We start from the raw sequence: 14127 nt of genomic DNA, 5'->3' as shown, positions 1-14127 counted from the left end.
TTTGATGTGGAGGTAGCTTTCTACCATAAAGAATACAAACTATTTTTTAAACTTACTAAGGCTGAGTTAGTCTCAGTAGGTAAGATGCATATTTGCAGATTTCCTTGCCCAGGCCCATAGTCCTAACCAGTATTGAAATCTTTAAAACCTTCCAGCGCAAGAAGTGTCACCTAAGAAGTGTTTGCCCCTTTAATTACCTTGAACTATAGAGAGGCTGGAGCTGAGCCTCACCTTTTCCTAATATTTTGCCCCCATGGGTTGCCAAATGGTTTTTCTGAAAGTTCATTGAATGATAAAGGTTAAGTTGAAACACTTAAGCAGAGGAAATGAAACAAGAGAAACAGGGAGAGCACTTAATTTATCTTATCACAGAAGATAAATTCTGTAAGAGGTCAGGTAGTTAAACTAACATTTTCTTCTCTCTTCCTTGCCTGTGCAATAAAATGGAATTACATACTATATCTTTGTATAGATTTTAGCACTTAATATATTTAAAGGACTCAGCAGCCTGTCTCTTTGGGCAAGTAAAATGCATCTACTCTGTGTTGGGATAGCTCTAAGAACCGCAGAGCACAGACATCAAATAGTCACAGATACCAGCTGATCTGTACAGGAAACCATCCCTTCAAGTGAAACTACCTCATGACTTTATCCAAAAGTTCCTATATGAATAAGAAAAAGAAAGTTCTCATTCTTAGTGAGGAAAAAACCCAAATAGATCTTATTGGCAAACTGAGTAATAAAAGTGTTAGAAATAAGCATGAAACAGTTTGACACATTTTCATCACACTGGTTAATATAGCCTTCCTGGCATTTTCTTGGTTATTGTGTTAAGACAATTTTATTCTACATTTACTAAGTTTCACATGTACCCTTGTAAGATGCACCGCAGGTGTAATCCCACCTATCACCGTCCCTCCGCCCATCCTCCCCCCTCCCTCCTTGTCCCCATTCCCCATATTCTTAGGTTATAACTGTTTATAAAACCAATGTATGGCGCCGCATGATCACATTAATGTACACAGCTATGATTTAATATTAATTAAAAAAAGCATGAAATAGACTTCTATGGAGTTATAAAATTCCTATTTTCAAATGAAATAGGAATTTTATTGTCTAGTACTTTGCCACTAAAGACTTCAGAGAAAAATTATTTAGGCTGTCACAAAGGACAAGCTTTACACAGCAGAACTCTGTAAGTTGACCATCCAAGGGACTCTAACAGATTGGTCAACCTACAGAGGTGGTCAACATAAGGAACTAGTCCTTAGTATATGTGGTGCATGTCTGGTCTATGAAAATTAGATCACCTTAAGGAGGTGGTCAATGTTGGAAGGTGGTCAACTATGGAGGTTTACCGCAATTTGCCAATAGGTAAATAAAATCAAATGATATTCTATACTGAAACAAAACCTTTTCTTTGACCCGTTTGTAGGCTAAAACTCACACCCTCTGTAGAAAGATACCTTCTTGGCACTTATATAAGAAGATGAGGGAAATAAGACGGCCTCTTCCTTTATCCTGGAGAAGAATGCCTGCCTTCATCCCTTCCCCTTGTTGCCATCTGTGGAGTATCAGAGCATCGTCTGAATAGTCCACCATTAAGAACAATGATTATTATTCTTTTTGAATAGACATGCCCTTTTCTATTCTTGAAATTTTTTATTCCTTTTCTGAAAGTTATGCTCCACTCATCTTTGAAAATGGTCACATTATACACTGAAGTAAAAAGAAGGAGAATTACTTGGAACACAACTAAAAAGTTAAAAGCTTACATTGGTTTATTCATATCCCTAAAACAGTGAATGCCTGATAGTTTTCAGTTTCCTCACTTCTGGACATAGAGGAAAGAATGCATCACTCCAGGTGCTTCAGTATCCCGTGTGGAAATATGTATCAGAGATTTGAAAGGTAGGAGAGGAAGCTCAATGGCTTTTCCCCCCAGAGATTGGGAATGACAAGGCAAGTGATTGGCTAGTACATATAGGTGTACATGTTATTTTTTGTTAGTTCTAGTTTCATTAAATGCTTCATTTTCAAATTATATTTGCTTAGTTTAAAAAATTATTCTTCTGCCTTGAGATGATTTCTGTCTTCAAACAACTGTGAAAAAGCAACCTAAGCTAAAGTTGTATCTGAAACTCCAGTTCTGCCTTTGATAATATATATAGACAAGAAATTTGATGACAAAACCAGAAGAATATGAAAACATCGTATCATTAGATCCCACTGTTAGGATAGTCTTAAAATTTTCCCCGAGTATAAAAATTGCTAATTTGTTCTTATTCTAAGTTGATGTAGGCTCTCTTTAAATTATATTTATTTATAGATGATATGAAGCCAGGTACGGTGGCTCACAACTGTAATCTCCGTACTCTGGGAGGCTGAGGCAGAAGGACAGCTTCTTGAGGTCAAGAGTTTATTTACGGAAGACAGATATATAGGGTTTTCTAAAGTTAAAAAGTACAAACTTTATAATATTTATAAGTAAAACATTTTTTATAAATAAAAATATATTTTGTTTTTGATTTTTGACATGATGTGAGCAATTTAAGCCATCTACTCTATTGGTAATACAAACATTAAAGTGAAAAATTTCTTAAGTACTCAAAATAAGTCTTCCTTAGTACTTTGTTCAAATGCAATATTATATTGAGAATTTTACATTCAGTTTTTTTTCCATAATTTGATTATACCTTTATATTTACTTTCCTAGCTTTTTTCCTTCAGCCAGGAAGAAATGAGGGCAAATTAAATTCTGGCTGAAAGTATTGATATCAATAAGGCACATTACAGATCAGAGATAATTTTAATTTGGGGGAAGTATCAGGCACTGGGAAGAGTTTTTGGTAGTATGATATAAGGTTAGCAAAGTAGTAAGACCAAACTAATGGCCTTGGATGTCTGGGGAAGGAGTTCAGACATTTTTTTATTATAAACACTGCAGAGCCAAGAGTTCTCAACAGTATCAAATTTAATTTTAGGCCCCATCACTCAAGGATGATAAAGTAACCGAGTTGAATAGGCAAAGCAGTTGCATCAGGCTTGGACACAGACACTGAGGGTTTCCCATCTACCCCCTTATTGTATAGGAAACCATCCCTTCAAGTGAGACTACCTCATGAATTTATGCAAAGATAAAGATTATTTTTTCTTGAAGAACTTTCTATTCATGGGAAACTTGACATCTCTTTTTCTCTATTTGGTGCCTTATAAACCTAAGAGTAAGTTGTGTAAGTCCATGTCTTATATATCTGTGATGAATGATCAAAACTGATGTAATAATTTTTCATGAAGAAAATAAGACAGAAAACCAAAGAGAAAAAATAGAAAAGGAAAATTAGAGAGAAGAGAAACAGAGAGAAGGAAGCTCTGTTTCCCTCTCCCTCTATTTTTCTGACTCAGAAAAAAAAAGGGAGAGGGAAAGAGAGTCAGAAAAATAGAGGGAGAGGGACAGAGTCATAAAAATAGAGAAAAAAGAGAGCATGAAAGAAAAAAGAAGGGAGGAGAAGGAAGTAAAAGAAAGAGAGCATGGGAAGAAGGACACTGACTTTTTCTAGTTTAATAATGTCAGCATGAAAAATTAATATCTTCAGATGAAAACAGTTGCTTCTCTTAAAAATATAGTGACTCCATACAAGGCTTTAGGTGAGTGATTTACTGTTCTTTTAAAACACAGTATAGCCCCAGAAGGAGAATCTCCTCCCACCCACTTTTTTCTTTTCTTAAGTAGAATTTTAAGCATGGTTTTTCTATATAAACTAGATGAAAGTTTGAAGCCAGGGTGGGAAATTTTGGCTTCCTTTTGGTTTCACTCTCACTTTTTTTGTAGTAGCCCTTGAGGTAACTTTGTGGAACCATGAGCTCTGAGAAATATCACTTACAAATCTCTTCCTTAAGGTTTATGATTCTATTAGCTGGTTTTATGAGAGCAACTCTGGGTAAAGATGTGGCAGAGTGTGAAGGCCCTGCCAGAGTGAGAGATGTTCATTGGCAGAGTGGAATGGGGAAGTTGTTTGGAAAGATGGTGGAAAGAAAATCAGGGCTTTCTTCATTAGGGATATTTGTTTTATTACTTTTTAGTTTTGTAGAGATTGATTCTGGGTTTGTGCTCAGGCAAGAAGCAAACAATTATTGAATGCCTATAGACAGAAGAATGGTCTATCCTCAGCTTTTCTTTTCATAAGCTGAAAACAAAGTGTCTTGCCCTCTCCTCAGTTCTTTCCAAGAAATTTCCTCCTTAAAATATATGATGGTAAATAAATGAGACAGGTAGAGATCAGAGCAAATGAACGGATTATATGTAAATTGATAGGCACTTTTGTATGCCTCTGTTTAATTAATAGAGGATGAATACATAGATACATTTTTTTTTTTTATTTTACAGTCAGGATTTTTTTGTTTTTATTTGGTTTTTGTATCACACATGAATTTTATCTTAGAACAAATAAATTCCTCTGTTGGTGAGCCAGAGCAACAGAGTACTAATACTAAGACAGCATGAAAGAGTTTTGACTTTTCTCTTTTGTTATTTTTTGATCTTTTATTTAACAAAATCACATGCTAACATTCAATATCAAATTAATTTTTAACTGGATTGTTCTTCTAGGAGCATGTTTTCCTTTCTCTCTTCTCTAATATAGTTTCCTGTAATGTAGTATCATGATTTATTTGAATTTCCATATCCCATGGTATATTTTTGAGAGTTTCAAATTCTCATTGAAGATTGTCAAATAATATACAGCTTTCATACCCTGATAAAAGTGTATTTTCTCTGGCATCAGAAACAACCGAATTGAGGGGTAAAATATCTCTGAAGCTTAAGTCACTTGCTGTTATTAAGTTAAGCACCTAGAAAAGAGCTTTTATGAACCATTTCAGTTGCAGGTGATAGAAAATTAAATTGAAGCGATAGGGGCAGGGGGGGGAAGGAAAAAGAGAGAGCGAGATTGAGAAACCCAAAAGTAGACCTTGCTTCACATCTACACTGGGCTCCAATGGTGATATTAGAGCACAGTTTATTTCTGTTTTCAGCCTTACTTTTTACAGTGTTAGGGTGATTCTCAAACAGGCTTTCCTTTTATAAAAAAAAGATACTTCACTAAATTTTCACATTTCTTAAAATATCCATGATCTTGAGATTTGTATTCTTCTGCCCATACAAAGTCATGTGACTATTTCTGAACCAGTCACAGTGGCCAGGGCCTGGGTCACATGTCCACTCTTAGAGCTGGGTGACAGATTAGCTTAGAATGAAATGCGGGAGTATGAGATTGGCAGGGCTGGGGTGTGGTGTGTATAAGTTTTCAGGACAATTAGAACTGTCTTGCCTAAGGAAGAGCACAGTTGAACAAGCAGAAATAACACACGCCCATCATCAGAGAAATATAAGTCAAAACCACCTTGAGATATCGCTTCCCCCCAGTGAGAATAGCCCACATCAAAAAATCCCAAAGCTGCAGATGCTGGTGTGTGGAGAGAAGGGAACACTTTTACCCTATTGGTGGGACTGCAAGGTAATACAGCTTCTTTGGAAAGAAGTATGGAGACTTCCAAATGAACTCAAATTAGACCTCCCATTTGATCCCACAATCCCATTACTAGGTATCAATGCAGAATAAAAAAAAAAATCATTCTAGCATAAGTACATTTGCATTAGAATGTTTATCAAAATTCAGTTCACCATCGCCAAGATGTGGAATCAAATCAACACAAGTGCCCATCAATCCATGAATAGATTAATAAAATGTGGTATATGTATACCAAGGAATACTATTCAGTAATAAAAACAGATGGGGACTTTACATCTTTTCTATTAACCTGGATGGAGGTGGAACACATTCTTCTTAGTAAAGCATTACGAGAATAGAAAAGCAAGTATCTAATGTACTTAGTACTGATTCAAAGCCAGTAGATAAACTAATACATGCCCACATAAAGAAAAACTCCATTAAATTCAGGGGTGGGTAGGAGAGAAAGCGGAGAGGGAAGGATGGAAAGGCATGAGGGGAGGAGGGAGGGTGATTAGTAAATTCTCCCCTAACGTGCACAGTGAAAGGGAATACAGGACACCCTGTGGGTGAAGGGTTTAACTACAACTTAAATTTTACTTAACAAATATAAACAATGTAACCTAATTGTGCTCTCAAATTAATCTGAAATGAAAAACGAAACAGCACATGCCTTTTGTAGCTACCTATAAATAACGTGATGCTTCCTTTCTTTAGTTTTTTTTTTTTGCCTCAGTTTTCTATTGGTGTTTCTCTTATCATTTTCAAAGGAAATGAAATTATGTATATGTTTGTGTGAGTGATGAATTAGATAGAAAGAACTGTGCTCCCAACCTTCATTGAACAATGTATACCACCAAAGAAAACAAGATACACCAGCTATCTAAAAGTCAAAATGGATACAGTCATGAGGATTAATGCCTTGGGGGATCAGCCCAAGACAAGTTCTCCCTCTGTTAAAAAAAAATTGCCGCAGTTTTTGAAAGATCATGGTATCTGAACAACTATTGGGTGATACTTCAAAAATTCTTTGCTTCTTTCTATATTCTGATATTTAAGTGTTGTGTTACTAAGGATAGTCACTTGTATGTATTTGCTTTCTATTTTCTCTCCAGCAATTTTTAAGTATCTGCCCTCCCCAGCCTATTCTAGAACCATGGTTCTAGTAAGTTTATGCTTTGCGATGACTTAGGAATGAAAAGAAATGAGCTCCATTTAATAACAAAAACAACTTTGATTTATATCCAAGTGAAAAACATACATGCTTCAGTAAAAGCATATAACATAAGAAATCATGCAGTAGAATGAATCTGAGTGGTAAAGAGCAGGAGGACAACAATGCAGGAAGATACAAGAATGTGTGTGTGTTGTTTAGATAAAACCATTAAGCAACGTTTTCCTCTCTTCCTGTCACTGTCTTATTTATTAACTTGTTATATATTTATAAATAATGTTCGGTATTCTTGAATCAGCATATAGTAGTGATATTTGATTTATAAAATACAAATATTGTTATTCAAATATATTATCTGAAAATATTTAAAGAGCCTTTTAATGCATACCAAGACTATTCCTTTAAAACATAATCTTCTGAGACATAAATTGTGACCATTTTGTAATTAATACAAGAATCTTCAGACTTTTATTCTTAGAGAATATGATACTGTAAATTGTTACATATTAAATGCAAAAAATTCATTTTTATTGTCTCAAGTAGTAAAATTAATACCTTTTAATTTCACCTGAATTTTAACTCATTGTTGGAAAATACATAAACCAGAAAGATTATGCTAATACATTTCTGAATAACTTATTTTTTATTTATTACTTTATTTGGAAAAAGAGGTGGGAGGTGTTAATGGTTTTGGGGTATAATATAATCAACCTTAGGAAAAGCAAGATTTTGTTAAAACAATTAAATAAGCAAAAACAAACTTTGCAGAGCTTTGCAGTTCAGAGGTTGCTAAAATGAGAACCCCTTAAGAGAACATTTCAGATTTCACAAGACTATTTTGAAAGGCACACATTTTGAGTGAAGATAGAGATCTCAAAGGCATCAAAAATTATATTTATATATAAAATCTAGCAGTCTCCATTTCTGCTAAATATTCTCAATTACTAGGAGGCAGGTATTTGTTAAAATAGTTATTCATACAAAGGCCTGGCATTTAAGTTCACAAATTCATCCTAGGAAAAGGAGCTACATAACTTATTGTTGAATATCACTACAGTCACCTGTGAAGTACTCCCCTTGGGAAGCTATGCATTGAAGCCAGTGCCTGGTCCATCCTTCAATGCAATTTTGAAATTCTTTTTTCATGAATGACCATCAGAGATGTTGTTGTATAGTATGCAAAAGAAGATAATAAATTATCATTACCTACAATAATAAATGCCACTCAGCAAAATGCTGCCACACTTCAACAGGAACACAAATGTGAGACACTGATATATCAAGGTTGTGAAAGCTTACCTACTTGTTTGTACAGTGCTGCTAATGTATGTGCACAATGGCAGGTTCATGAACTTAACTGTCAGATCTCATATGATGAGAGCTGATTTTCCCAACATGATTACACCTACAGGTTATACTTCAGTAATATTGTCTTGTAGAAGGTTTATTTCTTTTTCTTTTTTTGGGGGGGGGGCATACACTTTATTGTACTTTTTTATACATCTATTTCCCAAACAAGACATATTTGTTTATCGTTTTAATCCTCATAGCTCAGCATAGGACCTGGCACATAGTAGACACTCAACAAATACTTGATCTTCAAAGCATGATCACTCATGCATCCATAATCCTCTTTTCCTAGTATGAAGAAGGCTGATGTTCAGGCCCCCACGTGGATTTTGAGGAATATATAATTCCCAGTAAGTTCTTTTGTTAAAGGTGAGAAGCAGCTTTAGGTTTAATCTCAAAATCAAGATGACATTCAGGTAAGTGTGTCAGGTATCTTGGTCATTAAAAGACAAATCCCAAATTTTATTTGCCTGCACATCACTTTTTCCCTTTCCTTCAATTATCTCTGTACTTATGAAAGCAAAGGATTTATTCTACTTCTCACCATTTGATCCTACAAGGGCTTTATTTCAGTTTTTGTCACATATAAATCCGTGTGTCAAGACGGAAGATTATCCACTATCTTCTCTTCTATCTCTATGCCTTTTTCTACTTCTTTTTCTGATAGCAATAACTTGGTTTCTGAGTCTTTGGTTACAAAACCACAAACGACTGTTGTGACTCAAGGATATTAGCCACCACCACTTGATGTTGGTAAATTTCCAAAGCGTTCCGAGCACGATTACTTACGATGGAGGGGTCCGTCTCCAACTTGAAGGAAATTATAAATGCTTTGGGAGCCCAATCTTTTACCAAACGAGAAAGCATTTTTGGCCCCATCTTCATTGTTATCTGCAATAGGCTCCCAAATGACTGGATCTTGTGTTCAGGCATTTCGGAGACAGAAAACATAGAAATCTGACACGGCCGCATCGCAGAAGAGCCTAGCGGATTGAGAGTCTCGGCTGCAGCCTGCAACAAATGTAAATAAGGCTACAACAAATGTAAACAGTCGGCCACAGTGGTGAACTCTACCGCTAGAAAAGTGCCGGCAGCCACAGCCCCCTGGTAATTCCACCAAGCCGCAGCGAAACTGGGGAGCGCATTCTCCTTGGCCTCTAGGCTCAGCAAGCCCTAATGGGCTGGTCCGGAAGGCCGCAGCGCCGACAGCCAGGTCTGCGGTGGAAACTGGTGGGCAAAGGAGGTTTTCTATTTTTAGTAGAGAAAAAGGGGTCTTGCTTTTGCTCAGAGTAGTCTCTAACTCCTGAATTCAAGCAATCCACCCGCCTTGGCCTCCCAGAGTGCTGGGATTACAGGTGTGAGACCTGTAATCCTAACCTATTTTTTCCATCTTTTATTCTCTGTTTTTCAAATTAGATAATTTCTCTTGATCTATGTCCAAGTTCACTGTTTCTTTCCTCAGTCATCTCCACTCTGCTATTGAATTTCTTATTTGTTTATTGTATTTTTAGTTCTAAAATTTTCATTTGGTTCTTCTTTATGTTTTCTACTTCTTTGGCAGTGCTTTCTGTTTTTCCATTCAAGTGTTCACTTGTAATTGTTTGAATATTTTTGTAATAGCTCCTTTAATGTCTCTGTCAGATAATTCCAACATCTGTGTCATCTCAATATTGGAATCTGTTGATTGTCTTTTTCAAGACAATTGAAATTGATATTTTTCTGTTTTTTTTTGTTTGTTTGTTTGCTTGCTTGTTTTGGTATGCCTAGTAGTTTTGTATTGTATCTTGAACATTTTGAATGCTACATTGTGAGACTCTGAGCCATGTTTACATTTTGTAAAGAATGTTACATTTTTCTTTTGAGTTTTTGTTTTAATGTTAGTTCATTTAAAAAAAAAAAAAAACGTTTTGTGATATTATCCACACTGCCACCTGTGCAGGGGCGTTGCTGAACTTGGGGGTGGTGTAGTTCATATTTCAATTCTATATTGCTTGGGGTCATATCCTTGAGCAGGTGTAGCTTAAGGGTAAGCAGAAATTATAGACAGTTTAAAACAATTATTTTACTGAGTTTCTCTTTCTTTGAAATCTCCCTAGTAGTTTCTGGTCCATTGGTGCTCATCTTTTTTGATCCTCCAGGTAAAAATCTGAGGTTTTATTTAGCCCTTTCTGTTATAAACTTTTTGCAACTGAACCTGTACGCTACCCTTTTAAGGGTCCTCAAACTACGGCCCACGGGCCACATGAGGCAGTGTGATTGTATTTGTTCCCGTTTTGTTTTTTTACTTCAAAATAAGATATGTGCAGTGTGCATAGCAATTTGTTCATAGTTGTTTTTTTTTTTTTTTTTTTTTTTTTTTTTTTTTTACTATAGTCTGGCCCTCCAACGGTCTGAGGGACAGTGAACTGGCTCCCTGTTTAAAAAGTTTGAGGACCTCTGCTTGGCAATGAGTAGTAAGCACAGTAATAGAAAGAAGAAAAGCAACTTGGGCTTCCTCACTTTCTTTTTTTTTTTTTAATTTATTTATTTTTATTGCTAAGTCATAGCTGTGTAGATTAGTGCAATCAAGGGGTACAATGTGCGGGTTTCATATACAATCTGTAGTGTTTTACTTTTCAAATCATTAACTACTGTAGCCAACAGAGAGGTATTTACAACAGGGAGGTTGTTTTACATGTGAAATGGCATGAGAAGCCTCTATTCCTAAACCTGTCTATTGGAGTTGCTGTGGGTGATAAATGTTTTGATAAATCAATCCTACTGTAATGTAAAATCCTTACATGATGAGTGGGTGCCAGAATGCTGTAATATGTCTACACCACTTGCAAGATTCTGAGCTGTTTCAAGGCTTTTTTCCTTGCTCTTTTTAGAGCAGGTAATGGCAACATTTGATAGTTGAGCACAACATGTCTCAGATCAAGTCTACCCTTTAATAGAGGACAATTTTATTTATGTGAATGTGTTGCTTTTGTAAATAAAAGGATTTTACATTACAGTAGGATTGCACCACTGACTCTTATTTCATAGAAAAAATCCTTGCTGACTACATAGTTGGATGGTGAAGATAAATATATTTTATAGAGCATGAAAATCTCTCTTTCCAATTCTGTAAGTACTCAATTTTTTGTACATACCAGAAAGAGATTAATAAAAGTGAAAATTCAGTCTAATTATTAGTAGATAGATGTATCTATACATTTATACTATGTGAGTTTGGCTTTACATTTCTAAAACTTACACAGATTTCTCATTTTTTTCTACTAAATTATGTGGCACATTGATACCTAAGCACAGCAAGCATGATATATCAATATTTTAGCATAAACCAGGAAATAACTTTAATTCTACCTCTCTGAGATTCAGTCTGAGATAAAGACAATATTTTTTATATATTTGTACCTTAGTTTACATTTAACTTCTTATTAACTTTTAATGAGAGTATAATTTGTGATAAGCTTTCCTGTTAAAGTGCTTTTATTTATTTAAAGAATATATTTATTGTGAATGTATTATATGCAACTGCAAAGTTGCACGTAGGGTGTAGGAGACAGGAATGTGAACAGTTATCAGTATATGCAAAAATTGTGTTATGAAGTATAAAAAGGGTCTTCTAATCTGAGGAAGAAATAAAAAGAAAGATTCACTGAGTCTCTACTTACATGTTAGTCATTCTGCTAGTTATTTCTTGTATATACATTTATTTAATTCTCCCCGATAGTCTCTCAGCTGTCCTTATATAATTCACAAATGAGCAAATGTTTCAATTTTTTTCTTTGAATTTCTAAGATTCTAGATAGATAAAATATTTTCAAATAACTCTCCAATTCCTAGTTTGAATGATCTGTCTGGCAAAAATAATAATTTTTGAGTCCTAGGTGGGAATATGTTTCTGTTTGAGGAGAAGTGTATCATTTCTTATAGATTCCAGGAAATGAGTGCTGCAATCTGATACACACCTTTGAGAATGCCACACAATAGGGAAGACCTGGATTTAGCAGGAACCTGGAAATTGTACTTATCAAATCAACATGTCTGTGATTTTAGGCTGCTAGATTATACAATTCATCTTCTATTTCTCTCAGTTTTCAAATAAACTCACATTGAAAAATAGAATGGATTTATCTAATCTAATTAGCCTAATTCATCAATTTGTATCATGAAAAGAAACTGAAACCCAATAATATGTACCATAACAACAGCGAACAAAGCATTAGAGTGAGCAGTGAGTCCACAGGACTCCTGATGGAGGCAGGAGCATGCTATGAATGACAGGTGTTTTTATGTGTAATCATTAGAACCATTTCTGGGACTTTGCACTAGTGATGTTTTCTAACTTGTGGGGTTCTTTGTTCACTAAAATAGTTTTGGCAAAACCAAATTCTACTCAAATATGAATAAATATTTGCATGCAGAAAGAACATGTGCTTCACTATGACCTTCCTCAAAATAGCCCTGAATAAGTCAATCAATTTAATTCATTTCAAGATTATTGTAGATAATCAATGTCTTTAGAGTGGTGTTGAACCTTTCCAAAAAGGTCCTAAAAATTGTGTGCATTTTTTTAGATCCTCCACAAATTATACCTAATTAACTAATTTGGCAGTTGAAGAAAATTATGTTTTTAACAAATAAAAATTTGAATGAATGTTTTTATCCTAAACTTCATTGTGAGAACACATAATCTACTTTTGGAGTTAACAAAGAAAAGAAATTTGGATTTGTATTCCACTCTGTTCACATAGAGCCTAGACTACACAGTCTAAAATCGGTTTAGATTTCAGCTCCATCACTTTTATAACTCCCTGACTTTGGACAAACATGTTATCTCAGGTTTATCATTTGTAAAATGAGGATAAACCCAATTAACTCTATATGATTGATTTTGAGAATCAATGTATAAATATACCTAGATCAGTATTAGATAATGTTAGAAAACAGTAAATAATGTTAGATGATGCTTCTTCTTATCCTTCTGATTCTTCTTCCTCATCCTCCTCTTTCTTTCTTCTTCTTCTTCTGAAGAAAATATGATTGGTGGGTCATAATACTAGGACAAAGAGAAAGCCAGGAAAAGATTTGTAAGTAGAACTTCCAAGTCATATTGAACCTGTGCATGGTATGGTAGTGTGAATAAGTTCATAAGTCAAAAAGCTAGAGACAGTAGTTCACTCCATGTACTAATTACTGTACTAAGTGCAAAGGACTCTGTAAGGGGCTCTTACTCCCAGATCTACTTCACACTATTTTTGTCTTTGTTTTTAATTTTTTCCCTAACCTGAACTAAATTTCTTATTATCTCATATCTATTTGAAATATTTTTTGTGACTTTTGTTCTTTACTTTTGCAATAAAATTTGTGTGCACAGTCACTGAATAGTCAGCAAAATGATAGAGAATTGATAACAAACTAAGAAAAATAATGTAAACATTAGTAATAACAACCTCAAACATAGAAATAGTGTTATTTTGCATAAAATTTCTTTTGAGCATTGCTTTATATCTTTTTTTTTTTTTTTTTTTGGCCGGGGCTGGGTTTGAACCCACCACCTCCAAGCATATGGGACCGGCGCCCTACTCCTTGAGCCACAGGCGCCACCCAAGCATTGCTTTATATCTTAATATATTCTCCAGTGATTAGGAATAGAGTTCCAGTAAATGCCCTGTCAGCTGGGAACATTTCTTAGGCTTGCTGAGTTTTAAAGGTAGTATACTCCAGCTGCATATTAGCATATGATCTTGCATTAAAGTATATAGAAAAGAATAAACACTGATCAAAAACATCTGGTAACATTCAAAAGGTCCTATCTACTCAGTGTCATTTGGCATTTGGTGTGATAGAGCTAATCAAAATGAATTTATGTGTCGTCATCATCTTTTATGTAAGTGGGGCATTATAATTCATTCTAAATTGAAAGACACTTTTATTTAAATAGTAAATCTCCTTTTAGTAGATTTTTACTTCTTTCTTACCACTGATTTTACAATTTGGTGACTATCTATAGTAGCTGAAATGATGAAATGCCTGGTGAGATTATACACACACACACACACACCCCAATACACACATATTCAAATACTATTTATGATTTTCAAG

At 34.8% G+C, this 14127-nt stretch overlaps 1 pseudogene; it reads right to left on the bottom strand.

Moving 5' to 3' along the window:
- Positions 1-8632: 8632 nt before the first annotated feature.
- LOC128563360 (phosphopantothenate--cysteine ligase-like) lies at positions 8633-9297 on the bottom strand (annotated as a pseudogene).
- Positions 9298-14127: the final 4830 nt, after the last annotated feature.

This window comes from Nycticebus coucang, chromosome 13 (assembly GCF_027406575.1).
Source record: "Nycticebus coucang isolate mNycCou1 chromosome 13, mNycCou1.pri, whole genome shotgun sequence".
In the NCBI taxonomy this organism is placed as follows: Eukaryota; Metazoa; Chordata; class Mammalia; order Primates; family Lorisidae; genus Nycticebus; species Nycticebus coucang.
This window is presented reverse-complemented; position numbering and strand designations above follow the sequence as displayed.